At 37.2% G+C, this 16,091-nt stretch overlaps 1 protein-coding gene across 2 annotated transcripts in view; it reads left to right on the forward strand.

Moving 5' to 3' along the window:
* TBL1XR1 (transducin (beta)-like 1 X-linked receptor 1) overlaps window positions 1-16,091 on the forward strand; it is a 191,435-nt gene that overhangs the window by 86,311 nt on the left and 89,033 nt on the right. The window contains exon 1 of one of the 2 annotated variants that reach the window (XM_006867708.1): window positions 8,209-8,275. The exons of the other annotated variant lie outside the window; for it this stretch is intronic. The gene's annotated coding sequence lies outside the window, so the exon portion shown is untranslated. Of the gene's footprint in view, window positions 1-8,208; window positions 8,276-16,091 lie in introns of those variants that run through there. 2 annotated transcript variants of the gene reach the window in all.

A 16,091-nucleotide genomic window follows, 5' to 3' on the forward strand; every position in this document is an offset into this window, starting at 1 on the left:
CACCAGCAATGCAAGAGTGTCCCCGTTTCTCCGCATCCCCGCTAGCATTTAATGTCTCCTCCATTTTTCATCTTTGCTGTTATTGTTGGTGTGAGGTGGTATCTCATTGTTGTTTTGAAAAATCCTCTCATCTTTATGAATATTTAAGAATGATGTTGTTGTTGTTAAGTGCCGTCCAGTCGATCCCAACCCATAGTGATCCTGTATAGGGTTTCTGAGGAGCGGCTGGTGGGCTTCAGCTGCCAACCTTTCAGTTCAAACGGCTTTGCAGTTTGGCGCATTAACTCACAGCTCCACACCAGGACTCCCCGGGATGGGTATATACTAAAAGTATTTATTGGTTGGTGGATGTACATGGGAGTTTGAAAAGTTCATGGAAGAATGGACTGGAATTTAGCCATGGACCTTTTGAAGCCCACTTATACACTGTCCTAAGATTCTTACTGTACTGACTCCGTCTTTCCTGTGGCAACAAGAGGATATGATAGGAGTACAGTCTTTTCCTACATAAAGCGAAACCTATTACTAATAATTCTTTGACTGTCATGTTGGGAGAAGAAAACTAGAAACAAAAGTTTTACAAGGAGACCTGGGAGACCTAGAGGAGGAAAATCGCTAAGAATTTAAGAGTTGGCATCTGATATCCACTTATTCCGCCTCTAATCAATTGTGTGATCTTGGTCTAGGAAGTTCTTGGACTGTAGTTAACTTACTGTTAAAATAGCACAATAATAATACCTACATTACAAGTTTGTTATGAGACTTAAATGAACAAAAGCATTAGTCAGTGTCCACTCCTAGTAGAGCATACACAATGAAGAGTTTAATTATCACCTTCTTATCACTGGTAAGAGTATTTAGCCTTTGGTTTTTATTTATTTAAGAATATTTAATATTAAGCTTTAATTTCTTTATGCCTGAAATAAAGGATATTGAATGACTGCTTTTTCTTTAACTTTTTTTTTTAATTCTTCGTATTATCAAAATAGGTTTTCTGTACTAGTTTTAGGATGCATTTTAGTTTATTGGCTTTGATTTATGCCTTTGTGGATTTATTTCTCATAAGACAGGAGATTTTTCTCTTTCTTCTGTGGACATAGTTTTCTGTGATGCTAATCCTTAATTTAAAAGAGGCCTCCAAGAATCGCAGAGGTCAATTCTGTAAAACTTTTCATTGCTTTGGTTAGTGCCATCGAGTCTGTTTGGACTCATAGTGACCCTGTCCTGTGTAGGGTTTTCGAGGAGCAGGTGGTGGATTTGAACTACCAGCCTTGCAGTTCAAAGCAGCCTTGCCCTCTAGTGCTAATCCTACAGCGCCACAAGAGAAAGTGAATCTGTATCACAGACAGTTTAAATTCTCAACTCAAAATCACTAGTGCTCTAGAAGCAGAGTAGTGATGAGGACTCATGTACCTTGTGAGTAAAAGGTTTTCCAGATCCTTTCTTCTTCAGTGGGCAAATGACATTGGGTTAATTTTTAGCTTCATTTCATTCGATATATAGAGGTGTGGACATTGTCAAAAGTGTCAGCAATCAACATAGGGAACAGCCAAGTGACTACTAACAGGTAAACAACTTTGGAAGTGGGTAGGAAGGCATAGCCAAATGTGGCACACCTGAGTGTATTGTTTTCTTGTAACTGGTCATGTGCCTTGACAGATTAGGTCCCCTGGAAGTTAAGTCCATGAGACTTTTCTGAGAGGATAATTGATTTCACATGCTTAGCAAACAATTGAAAATACTATGGCTTGTGTCAGGTACACCTTAGTCCTCAGAGTGACTTATTTGCGATTTAAAACTTTAAAGAAATCGTTTGCAGATTTGTCCATTAGGGGTATAGTTTGATTTCTTGACAGCTGCTTCTATGAATGGTGATTGTGGATCCAAGTTTAATATAATCCTTGACTGCTACAATATTTTTTCTGTATCTGATGTTGCTTACTGGCCTATTTGTGATGATTTTTGTTTTATGTTGAGATGTAATCCATACAGAAGACTGTATAGTCTTTGTTCTTCATCTGTAAGTGCTTCACCTCTTTGCTTTCAGAGAGCAATGTTGTATTATCATCTACATATCACAGATAGTTAATTAGTGCTAATTAATGGCCTTCTCAGGTCTTTTGAATTTTTCTAGCTGAGTCTGAGACTGTGCAGAGTGATCACAGTAGTTCTTGTCAACAGATTGACAGGAGAGAGTGGATGAGTCAATTGACTTTGACATGAGATCAAGGGGTGAGTGAACAGTCAAGCACAAGGCATTCTCATCCTCTTTATAGGAAACATATCTTCCTCTTCTGGACCTCATCTGAAGAGAGGATTTAAACAAACAAACAGTGTGACAATTTCTGGCATATTTCTCTCCATATGAGGAAGAGCTAAGATTTTACCTGCCACCAATGCACTCCCCTTCCCCAACACAAAGTAAGCTTCAAACTGTCCCCCGTTTCTTTTAGTACTTATTGGACCAGAATTGGAATTTTGGTATAATTTGTTGTTGTTTTTTAAGTGCCATCAAGTTGATTCTGACTTACCCTGTATTGGGTTTCTGAGAGTGGTTGGCCGGTTTTCCTACAGCATCACACACCAGGAATAAGTTAAAAAAATTTTTTCTGAGAGTTTACAGTTGAAGTTATTAAACAAGTGTTCAGTCATTCTTTACAGTTCTAGCTTAAAAAAAAGGTCCAGTCAGTCTTTAAAGATCTAGCTTTGTGCATTTGCACAAAGTAGTCTCACTTGCTTCCTGTGTGTTTTACTTGTAACAGGAAATATTGAACGTGATGAAAATAAAAAATAAAAATCACACACCCAGCACTGGAGTCCTGGTTTGGCTCTGTAGGATAAGCACTGGACTGTTAACAGGGTCAGCAGTTCAAACCCACCTATTGCTCCTAGGAAACCCTATGCCAGGTCACTATGAGTCAAGCATTTGAAGTCTCACTTTGTATCTTGTGTTGTGCATCATAGGGTCGGTCACTATGAGAACTGAATCTACAGCACCTAATAACCCTTTGTATCCATGTTTGTGTTTTGTTAGGTATTTTAAGATAGTGATAGTAGGTAATGTATATAGTACAAGGTACATGGACACACTGAACATTTTCTGGATGTTTAAAAATTGAGTCTGTTGTATAAACTATAGCAGGGATTGAGTGACCCAAGCATTACGTTTTAGTGGTGAATGAGAATTGTTGTAGATACCCCAGATACTGCCTTGGTCCCTCTTGGGCACTAGCAGGTCAGTATAAAACCCTTGACCCTAGGACCTTACCAAGGTGGGTCTCTGGAGGGAGAGCTGGACAGATTGCCTTAAACTGTATGAGGTCACTGATGAGTTATCAAGAGTGCTTACTGACAAATGCTCAAGAAATTCGATCTGTACTCATTTTAGTTAGAGTGAGATTTTTTTAAACCGATTTTGCAAAATCAAGTACCAAACCCAGAAGACACTGGCAGAGGCACTGTGCAGCCAGTTCACAAAGATTTTTATCTCCTAGTCAAAGGAGCTCTGGCATTGTAGTGGTTACGAATCGGGCTACTAATCTCAAGGTCAGCAATTCGAAACTACCAGCTGTTCCATGGGAGAAAGATGAGGCGTTCTGCTCCCGTAAAGATTTACAGCCTCAGAAACCCTGTACCAGGGTCTCTTTGAGTCTGAACATACTTGAGAGTAACAACAACAAATAGAAAGTCCCTCTCCTGGTTCCTCATTGATTGAGTACTGTGGGGTTAACATTCTTTCCCATTGATGGTTGCATTCTTATTTACAGTTCCTAGTTGGCTAAACTGTTCCTTCCCCTTCTCCCATGAGCTTCTCTTGTTACATTAGTCAGTAATTTCCTGGAACACATTCCTGAAGATGGACTATCCTAAGAGTTATTTCTCACATGTGTCTGAGTACAGATTAGAAGCTTTTGATGTTAACTTTGTATGGATGCTTTCATAAAAAATAGTTTGAGCAGACCATGGGTCATAATTATTAAAGTTTCTCTGATTGAACACATCTTCTCTTTGATGACTTATGATGATGCCTGTAATATTATAATGCTAATTTATAGTTAAATAAACCTATTCATACTTGATGTCTCACCTAGGAATTGTAACTTTACTCTGTATAGAGGATGTAGGGTTAGAAAAGATAATACCTTGATTTCAGAGGAAAATAAGAAAATACAAGGACAAGGTCACCTGTATCTTTTTCCTGTGGTGGGTTGAAACCGCCTACCTTTTGGAGTCCTATTGTGGTGCTGTAGAATAAGCACTGTGGACTGCAAAATCAGCAGTTCAAATTCACCAGTGGTTTCTTGGAAACCCTATACAGGGTCACTGTGAGTCGGAAATGATTCAAGAGCTCTTAACAACAACAACCTTTTGGTTAGCAGTCTTGTACTTAACCACTGAATCACTAGGCCTCCTTACAATATCTAGAAGAGACACTGTTTTTCCCTTATTACATTCGTTCTCCCTTTCCCTTCTCCGTTTCCTCTTTCTCCCTACAGTTCAGTTGTGTATTAAATAAACAAAACCCTGTATTTAAATTGGCTTACAATGTACATAGGCTTTAAATTACATTGCCTCCTGGTCTACTGAAGAAGATTCTAGCCTATTCCCCCCCAAGTTTGTATTTTCTTGAGTAACTAATGCATCACTGATGGGAGGACTTCATTTATAGTGTTCAGATCTTTGTTGTTGATGGAAATTTGGTTGTTTGGTATTAATGTATTCAATTAGAACTGGGGAGAGATAAGAAATTTGACACTTAGTTTCAAATATAATTCTGTTTAAATATGATTTTGTGAACCTGTTTTTTAAAATAATTACAAACACACAATTTACTTTTTTTTTTTTTTTTACTTCTAGGTTTATTTGTAATAAGATTGACTGATTGTTAGAAAGTGTGAAAAGATAGTATCTTTGGCAGTAGCAATTCAGTTCATATTAGAAATGAATTTTGGTTTTCAGTTGTCTTTATCGAGTCAGAAAGCTCAGTTTGTTTTTAATTTAAAAGTATGCACAATAGCTTTCATTTCTTCTCGCTTCTACAAAAAGATTAGCTAATCTTGACCAAATGCATGGCTAACTTCTTATTTCCGTTTCCTCTGGCTAAGAGGGTTTATATTCAGGTTTTGTTTTAACACTGTTGTTAAGTGCCTGCCATCAAGTTGGTTCTGACTCATAGTGACCCTGTATAGGGTTTTTGAGGAACGGCTGGTGGGTTTGAACTGCCAACTTGGGTTTCAAACTGTTCTTACGGTCATTGCCCATCCTGCAGCACCGCACCAGGACTCTGTTTGAACATTGCCATTGATGTATTTGTTTTTACATTATGTGGAACAGAAAAATACTTTCTACCTACTATTTCTAATTTTGGAAAGCATGGCCGAGTGTCAGTTGCTGTTTGTGTGTCTGTTAATCTAAATATGATTATCAACAATGTTTTGCCTCCCTTGCTATGCTCCTCTGAGTAACAGCTCTGTGTTTTATAGTACTACTGGATCTTTTTGTGGTGTCATTATTGTGGCCCACTTCTAATGCATTTTTGTCTGTATGGATTAAGTTTATCTTTTATTTTTCACTGTTAATCTTGAGTCAAATAAGTAAAGCATTTAACTTACTCCTTATTGTATTTTCCCACTGTAGTTTTTAGCACCACTCACTTTGCAATGCCGATACTCTAGAGAAGTGTCCCCTTAGCCCAATAGATTATTAATTAGAATCTGACTAATAAAATGCCTCAACCTGCCTTTTCCCTTTACAGATTTGAGTAGGTCTCAACTTCCACTGGAACTACCCATGAGAGTTTTAGATATATAACCATTACAAGTTTTACCCTACACCAGTTTAATCAGAATGAGGGACCCACTCTGTCACAGTTAGGTTAGAATCTGGAAAGGTATTTCTATTGTAGGATAGAGTAACATCAATGGCAGAGCACTTCTCATTTCTACCAGGAGCTCATTGTTCAGCTTGAATGATTTTTGTGTTGTCCTAGAGCAAGGCCAGGCACTATTTCTTTCTGTTAAACGGAGAGCCACTATGAGTCTGAACTGACTTTATGGTAGCTAACAACAACAGCCTAAGAAGCTAATTCATGGTATCTTGAATCAAATATTCAACCCTTGGAAAGACTGAGATTCCAAATATGATCTAGGTATTATATGAGTGAGTTTTCTCTTCTGACTTACTAACTGTCTGTGCAGGCAAATTTTGTGAGTAGCCAGAGTTGTGTGTTTTTTTAAAATCCTGTTACTTAGATCTTCATATTATTCCTGCGGCTTCTCTTACCCTTTTATGACTGTTTCTTCTGCCCAAATTATTTAGGTTAAAGCGTTTAACATTCATGAATAGCTGCTTATAATGTGTAGTCCTGGTATGGTGCTGTGGGTTAATGCACCAGACAGCAAAGTCGTTGGAACTACAAGGTCGGTGGTTCAATCTCACCAGTTGCTCCTTGGAAACCCTATACAGGGTCACTATGGGTCAGAACCAACTCGAAGGCACTTAACAACAACAACATCCATACAGTTACGTACTGTTAAGTGCTGCTGAATGGGTTCTAACTCACAGGGTTTCCAAGGAGCAGTTGGAGGGTTTGAATTTTGATCTTATAGTTAGCAGTTCATTGCTTATCCTACAGCACCACACCAGGACTAATAAGCCCAAAATCTCTTCTCATGTTCAGATTCTCTGTCATTGACAGGTGATGAAGGTTAAATGTTAGTGCCCAAATCACCATGCAGTTCCTTGGTGTGGTGTGGTAGTGTGGGGTCCTGGGTTTACCTGTCCTCTATGACTCTTTCCTGTTTATAATATGGTGTTCTCACAATATCTGAATGACTGGTCCCACAATGGCCAAATTATTTAGCATCCTGTTTCACAGAAACCTATCATGGATGTTAAATGATTCTTACCCGTAGTAAAATAATAGATATTCATCATACTGACCCTAAGGCAAACAGAGCCTAATGATAATCTAATTTTTATTTGGACTCAGTCATGACATTTATAAAGCATTTTCTCAGTAGGTGCTAGAAAGGTTCTACCAACTAACTTGTAAGTGTCCTGTGGGAAAAAATCTTGGGTCACTCCATTGTTCTGTAAGGGCCAGAGGCTGATAGAAAATTAGTGTAACTATTTATACTTTTAATTACTGTATCCTGTGTTTAACTTTATTTGTTTGATAATCTAACTACTTGAAAGGCTGTATATATGACCTTAGTTAATAGGTGAAGTTCTTTAGCTAACCATGGAGTTAGTTAGAATGTGAGTTTCTAGTTAGTTAAACATAAAAACAGAAGCAAACTTGAAAGAATTAGAGTGTTTCTGCAGTTATTCATTGTTTTTTGCTTAGTTACCTTTTTACTGTTTTTTTGGCATAATTCACTTTTTTGGTGTATGGAATGAAGCTCCTACATGTTATAGTAAATACTCTTTTCTATGGCATCAGCTTGTTATTTCCCTCTCACTCTTACTGCCCTGTAGCACATAACTGTTCATCCACAGTCCACTCTGATAGAATCTGTGGAAAACAAATTTGCAGTGACCTGAAAGGTTCATGGTATTACCAGTGTGCTATGATTTGACAGTCAGGAAGACTGGGTAAACCCTATAAAATATCCTATCTGACAAGATAAAAGTTTTACAAGTTTCAGTGGAAATTGTTTCAAAACCAATCAGTTTCCCCTGTATTATTAAAAGAATATACAGCATGTTATATATTCTAGAGTTGTGGTGTGGCACTGTAGGTTAAGCACTGGACTGCTTATGGTTCAAATCCACCAGCCGTTTCTTGGAAACGCGATACAGCATGCCAGTATGAGCCAGAACCGACTCTATGACACGTAACCATAACAAGTTTACAACGCTCCTATGGCACACAATCATAGATTATAAGTATACTAAACGGGACCCTAATGGCAGTTCAAACCCACCAGCTGCTCTTCAGAAATCCTACACAGGGTCCCTATGAGTCAGAATGACTCGACAGCATTACAGTAATATTTGCACAAGTTGAGTTGTAAAGATTTAGTACCTGATACATATTAAGCATTTCAACACTGCTGTTGTTTACTATAATAATTGCTTAGGGAGAGGAAGATCACTGATGGGGACAGTAAGTATATAGTATTTCAAACCTGTCAAGTTTTGTTATCTGATATGTTTTAAACGGAATTTGTTTTAAGCACACTGAATATTTTACTTTCCTTTTTCTCAGCATCAGCAACGTGTGATTGGTGGATATTCAGTTGCACATCCTCACATCAATGCACTGCCAATGGTAAGGATTCCACTTACTCCTAATGTCAGAGTGTTTTAATTATTCTTTTCTTTTAAAGATTCCTCATAAGGACTCTGAAAATGTCTCATGATATGACAGAGTTGGATATATATTCCCCAGTTATGTGTCTTGTTCTAATATGTAATTTAAGGTGCTTTTTAAAAAAAACAAACAAAAACCTTTATTTTGAAGTTTACCATTATTTGTAGTCTTTTAACCTTTTAATGGATAGCCAGATGAAAAGTATTATTTAGTGATGCTCTAGTTTTGACAAACTGCATTTTATATATGTAATTTTCTTTTTAAAACATAAATAGTAGTGGCAATAATAGCTCTTTTGTGTATTTCTGTATTCATCTTACTCTAGAATACATTGTCTATATTTGGGTATTTCCTTTAATGTATTTATACTTACTGGGTAATTAAATTGTAAACAATTTTCCTAATTATTTTACTTATCTAATAGATTAAGGAGAGCCACTCATATCTATTTTAAATGAACTTTTAGAACCCTTTCACTGAGATGTATTTGATAAAGTAAAAGAATATTGGACTGGATAAAAGTTGAAATTTACTCTTTTTCCTGAATATGCTAGGAGTATTGGATGATTATTTGGGAAGTCCTCCTGTAAAATGAAATGACAAGATCAGATGGGAATTATAAAGTTTACTCTAACTGTAGTGTAATTTCATTCTTGTTAACAGGATTTCTGAATGATTCCCCCTTAAAAATGTGATACCAGATCTAAAGAGAACCACTTATATATACTTAAACATGCATTGGAAAGCAGGAGAATGAATGTTTATATTTTTCTTTCCCAGGATAAATTACTTAAGAAATAATGTCTTCTATTTCAAAATACTCTCTATAGTACATTCACAATATGTTTTATTTATTTAAAAATTTTTATTTTTATTTAATCACATTTTTGTTTCAACCGTTTAATCAGGAAGCTACAGGAATGGATTAAGGTTGACAGAATTTGGTGGGAAATTACAGATTCATTTGTCAAAATGAAAACTAAAACATTAAACAATGGAAATAAGTTTAGTGAGATAAGTTATTTGTGAAAATATTTCTAGGAAATAATTTATGTTATAGCCATACTTAACAGAGTGGTGATGCATTCTTATTAGAAAAAAAATTAAAAAGACATATTAAATGATAGCTCTGACTAGCTTGAAGAACATGCGTTCCTTACCCTTTATGCCTCCAGTGCGATTGAGGAAAATAAGATGTTATTTCATTTTGTTTTTTGAAGGGGGTAAGCTGTAGGATCAGCACTAGTTGGCAGTTCAAATCTACTAGCTGCCCCTTAGAAACTCTGTACAGGGTCCCTTAACAAAAACAACAAACTTTATCTAACAGAAATGATACTTGTTTTGAAGTTCACATTTAAACCATCTATTAGTTTTCTTAAGGAGCTCTGGTAGCGTAGTGGTTATGAATTGGGCTGCGAACCTGCCACTCCTTGGGAGAAAGATGAGGCTTTCTGCTCCCGTAAAGATTTACAGCCTCGGAAACCCTGTACAGGGTCGCTATGGGTCGGAACCGACTCAGCACTTAACAACAACAACAACATTAATTTTCTTGGTTGTTAGAATCTTACTTTTCAGGGTGTTTCTAAAAGTTCATTTAAAATAGATATGAGTGGCTCTCTTTAATCTATTAGATAATTTATACATTGCACAGACTTCTTGGGTATATGATTGCAGATATTATCAAACTCTATCTCTTGTGGAAATTTTGTATGCCACTTAATAGATTGTATTTTTTAAGTAATTTAAGAAAACTTTTTATCGTGAATTGAGAGAAAGTTTGCGGAGCCCATCAGTTCTGCATTCAACAAATCTTATACTTTATTTCATTTCAATGATTGTAATACCCTCAATGTAGCAATCACTTATTATTTCCTTCCTGTGATTCTTTAAGCTGTATTTTAAGTCAGATCATCCCAAACATATTCTTGAATTTTGTTTACAGTCCCTGAAATTTATTTTTTTGAGTGGTGAAAATATGCACATGACACCAACAATCTCTTCATGCATAATTCAGTAATATTGTTTACATCCTTCAGATTGTGCAACTATTCTCACTATCCTTTACCAAATTATTCCACCACTTTTAAAACAGACTCGATGTTCCCTAAGCAGAAACTCCCTTTTCATCCTTCTGTTCCAGCACTAATAATTTTTGGTGTGTGTGTGTGTATGTATGTATGTGTATATATATATATATATATATATATGCTCTTGTCATGTAAGTAAGATCATAAAGAGTTTTCCTTTTGCATCTAACTGCTTCTGCTTAGTGTAATGTTTTCATTTGGGGAGCTCTTTGATTCTGTACGATAGGCACTGGACTGCTAACCATAAGGTTGACAGTTTGAGCCACTGTGGAAAAAAGATGAGGCTTTCTGCTTCTGTTAAGGATTTATAGCCCCAGAAGTCAAATACAGGGTCCCTAGGAGCCAGAACTGACTCAGCACCACTTAACAATGTTGCCTTGATATGGTTTTGTTTTTGTTACCGTCATGGAGATTTTATATAATTTAGGAGTTAGTATTAGTTCTGTACATGTAAGAGATGAAGAATACCAAACATTACCGATAACTTGCTCACATTATCTGAGGATACTCAGCAATCCTGAAGCCTTATTTACATAATTGCATATTGTGTTAGTAAATAATAAACATTGGTTAAAAATGATTTCTACATAAAGCTAGAAATGCAATAGTTTTCTAGGTTAAGCCTGTAATATATAGTATCTTACATTTTTTCTATGAAAATGCAATTACCCTTAGTATTTTTTATCCCAACCCTGAGTTTTTTTCTTGATACAGTAACCATGAAGGGGCCATAATATTCTGTATTTACCTTCACTCTTCACTTAGGTAGATACAAGTTACTTTAGCCCTAATTGCATCATAATCATCATGAGTTATAGTTACTTTTTCTTACAAAAGAAGCCCTGAGGATGCCTTGGGTTGCTTACCAAAAGATTAGCAGTTTGAGCCCATCAGCTAGTCTGTGGGAAGAAGATAAGGCAGTCTGCTTTTGCAAAGATTTGCAGCCATGGAAACTCTTAAGGAATGTCTTGCAGGGTTTCTTTGAGTTGGAAACAACTCGGCATGTTTTTTTCTTTTAAATATAAATATCATACTGCTTTCTGTAATTCTTAAATTGTATCATTAGAACTAAATGCCTAATGTGTATATTGTTATTTTAGCATAAAATTTTTTGAATGTATACTAGAATAGAGAGAATATGGTGTTAAGAACTCTGACTGAGCTTCCATTGTCACCAACTTTATTTCATCATTAACCTTCCTATTTCCCGACTACACCTCTTTCTCCTGTGATTATTTTGAAGCCAGTCCTATATATTATTTCATCCATAATTTTTTCAGTATGTATGAATAGACAATACAACCTACTTAGAAATATGTAACTATACACCATTGTTATTGTTTTAAGTGCTGTTGAGTCTGTTCCAACTCATAGTGACCCTGTATAGGGTTTCCAAGGAGCGGCTAGTGAGTTTGAACCACCGACCTTGTGGTTCAAACCAAATTTACGAGTCAGTGCTTCATCCCACAGCACCACATACTATTGTTGTTGTTATTAAGTGCCATCCAGTCGGTTCCGACCTGTAGCAAACCTGTATAGGGTTTCCAAGGAGTGGCTGGTGAGCTTGAACCACCGACCTTGCAGTTCAAATGGCTTTGCAGTCCAGTGCATTAACCCACAGCACCGCACCAGTACTCCCCACATACCATTACCACACTATAAAAATTGATACCAATTTCTTAATACTACTAAATGTCTGTTTAAACTTTCCTGATCTGCTCACAAATGTTTTTTTTTTCTTAAAAGAAAAGATCCACAGATTATATTTAGTTGATGTATACAGATTATATTGTACCTCTTTATTTAATTATTTTCCCTTGGAATTAATTTGTCCTGTAAAGTTTTCTACATTTTGCTGATTGCAGTTCTGAGGTAACATGCTTCTCTTTTATTAGATCTCGAGATTTAATCTGATTTACAGCCTACCCTTTTTACTTTGGAGGATTGTTGTTGTTATTAAGTACCATCTAGTGACCCTGTATAAGGAGCTTTGGTAGTGTAGTTGGGCTGCTAACCTCAAGGTCAGCAGTTCGAAACTACCAGTTGTCCTGCAGGAGAAAGATGAGGCTTTCTGCTCCTGTAAAGATTTACAGCATTGGAAACCTTAGACAGGGTCGCTATGAGCCAGAACAGATTCCCCAGCACACCACCACCACCACCAGCAGCAGCGACTCTACATTGCTTAAATCTTCTGTTTACATGAGGTGTACAAAACTGCTGAAATTTTGATTCTTACAATCCCTCATTTATTATCTGTAATATTTCTATGAAGAGAAACTTCCCCCAACATCTGTTTGGTAAATGTGGCACAGTTTGCACAGGATAGGCAAAACAATTCTTTCCTAGTATATACCACTATCCAAAGGACACAGTTGTTTCCTAGATTCTTAAAAAGGTATCCAATAAAGTTAAAAACATTTTTCTAAAGTTATCATAATGGCATGTGCCGCTGTGGGTTAATATGCTGGACTGCAAAGTCGCTTTGAGCTGCAAGGTCGGTGGTTCAAGCTCACCAGTCTCTATTCTGAAACCGTATACAGGGTCACTATGGGTCAGAACTGACCCTATGGCTCTTCACAACAATGAGATCATGGATTTAAACATTTTATATGCTTTAATCCATGGTCGTTTTTATTCTTATTGATGCCAGATTGTCTTGGCCAAACAAGCCTTGTCAAATTGACTTCTGAGTCTTTCTTTTACATGACTTTAGTAGTCTTTATTAGCATCCTTGCTTTCTGAGATGCAGAATGTTCCTAAGCTCATTGTGTGCATGTCCAGTCTTCAAATCTGCTATGTATCTAAGAAGTCCTGGTTCCCTTTAATGGAAAGAGATTTCATAGGCAGAATCTAGTGCTAGGGTGTTCAGTGCTTCTGGTTGGGGAAACACTACATGTGCATGATGTTTCTGATTACAATTTAGGATTTGCTTTTTAGGTTTAAATGGCTTGACTTCAGTATTTTATTCTTTTCTCTCATGCCAGTATTTGCTATTTAACAATATTTATGTATTTTTTTAAAAAAAATGTGACATTACCAATATGATTATTCTTAACCAGTACCAGTTACAATTGAATTGATTCCAACTCATAGCAACCCCCTTGCATTGCAGAGTAGAACTTTGCTCCATAGAGTTCTCAAGACTTTGATCTTTGAAAGCAGGTCATCAAGCCATTATTTCAGCATGCCTTTGGGTTGTTGTTGTTGTTATCAAGTGCTATCCAGTGGGTTCTTAGAGCAACCCCATACGAGGAGCAGCTGGTGAGTACAAATCGCCAACGTTCGGGTTCAAACTGACCTTGAGGTCTAGCGCTTATCCTACAGCGCCACACTAGGACTCCCTTGTTATTTTAAGATACAAGTAAATGTGTGTATATATTTATCGTTTGGAGATCATGTTGTAGTTGTATGTGGAAGCTATCCTGGAAGATCATAGTCTTAGAAAATAAATTTTCATAGATATTCAAGTTTGTCATGTATAAACTCATTTTGTTTATTATAGTGTAATTTTGGCAAGGAACATAGGTAAGACCTTAAAACGTTCATTTGTTGTTGTTGTTAGATGCCATCTAGTCACTACTGACTCATAGCGACCTTACGCACAACAGAATTAAACACTGCCCTGTCCTGGGGCAACCTCACAATTGTTGCCACGCTTGAGCCCATTGATGCTTCCACTTTGCCAATCTATCTCTCTGGGGGTCTTCATCTTTTTCTCTGACCCTCCACCTTATCAAACATAATATCCTTCTCCAGAGACTGGTCCCTGTGTGTCCGAAGTATGAGAGACTAAGTTTGGCCATGCTGACCTCCAAGGAACACTCTGGCTGCAGTTCTTCCAGCACAGATCTGTTGGTTCTTTTGGCATCCCATGGCACTTTCAATATTCTCCTCCAACACCATAACTCAAAAGCATCAATTCTTCTATGGTCTTCCTTATTCACTGTCCAGCTTTTGCATGCATATGACGTTATTGAAAATACCATGGCTTGGGTCAGGCACACCTTAGTCCTCAAGCTGACATCTTTGCTCTTCAACACTTTAAAAAGGTCTTGTGCAGCAGATTTGCCTAATGCAATACGTTGTCTAATTTCTTGACTGCTGCTTCCGTGAGTGTTGATAGTTGATCCAAGAAAAATGAAGTCCTTGACAAACTCAATCTTTTCTCTATTGATAAGAATGTTGTTTATTGGTCCAGTGGTGAGGATTTTTGTTTTCTTTAAATTGAGATGCAATCTATATTGAAGGCTGTGCTCTTTGATCTTCATCAGTAAATATTTTAAGTCCTCTTCATGCTCAGCAAGCAAGGTTGTATCATCTGCATATCACAGGTTGTTAATGAGTCTTCCTCCAATCCTGATGCCACCACGTTTTTCTTCATAACCCAGCTTCTTGGATTATTTGCTCATCATAAGTATGGTGAAAGAATACCATGTTCATTTAGCATTGGTGAATTAAAATTAACAGTTACAAAACTCGCTCTGTGGTGAGAGTCTTAACCTTTTTAAAGGTTTTTAGAATTTAGGCTTTTTAAAATGAGGGGTCTTGGCCTCTTGAACTCTGTGCAGTCCCTCATAGCCAGGGTTCAAGATTAGTAACAATGGACAGCTTCTCAGTCTTAGTCACTGGAAGTGTTTCCTCATGGGAAAAATGTTAGTCTTGAGAGGGATCTGTTGCCTCTGTCTTTTTGCAGTGACCTCAAGCCCCCTACTTGTATATAATATTCTAACCTGTGGGTTAATGCGCCAGATTGCAAAGCCGTTTGAACTGCAAGGTTGGTGGTTCAAGCTCACCAGCTGCTCCTCAGAAACCCTATACAGGGTTCCTATGGGTCAGAACTGACTCGACAGCACTTAACAACAGCAACAACAACAACCTTGACCTCAAGTGATAGGGGTCAGGTGCTGTCATTTTAGTGTGTTACTACTTTTGAGGTCAGACATTTGCTTAATGTTGCATCTTAATGGATAATTTCGGACATTCCTAATGTTTCAAAGCTACTTTACAGTGATGAAACTTTGCTTCGCTTCTTTTATTGTATCATATATGTGACAGGCCAAATTAGGGAAATTGTTTATTGACATATCTTACATACTTCCATTTTTCTATTTTTAATGTTATAAACTTCCTAAGCAACTTTTAATGTCTTACACTTGGTTCTGTTTTTGTTTGTTTATTTATTTATTATTTATTTTTATTGTGTGATAGTTTACATGGGGGAACATTAGTTTTACATTAATTCTGTCATACATCATTTCATTGCCATAGTTACCATCCCGTCCATGCATCATCACCCAACAAAGGGTATACCCTGCAAACCCCCTACCCACACACCCCCTACGGTACTCAGCACACAGCTCCTTTCCCTCTCTGGATCTCAAGTCCTCAGCCACTCCATCTCTTTATGTCATCCTCTCTGTCTCCATCTCAGGCCTCACTGCTTCTCTGGGTGTGGTCTCGATGTCCTCTCTTCTCCAGTGATGGTCCCAGGGTTCTCTGCTCCTAGACTGAATGAATGGTTAATCACTCCCCTCCTTGCTATACCATATCCACCTTTACATTTCCAGTCCTCACAATCAGTCCTGATAACAATTATTCACCTTTGCATCACAAGAGACCCATCTGCATTTATTTTCATCAGCCTTTCCTAGACAGGTTGGATACTACTCACTGGAGACTCTACTATC

This window comes from Chrysochloris asiatica, unplaced genomic scaffold (genome assembly GCF_000296735.1).
Source record: "Chrysochloris asiatica unplaced genomic scaffold, ChrAsi1.0 scaffold00108, whole genome shotgun sequence".
In the NCBI taxonomy this organism is placed as follows: Eukaryota; Metazoa; Chordata; class Mammalia; order Afrosoricida; family Chrysochloridae; genus Chrysochloris; species Chrysochloris asiatica.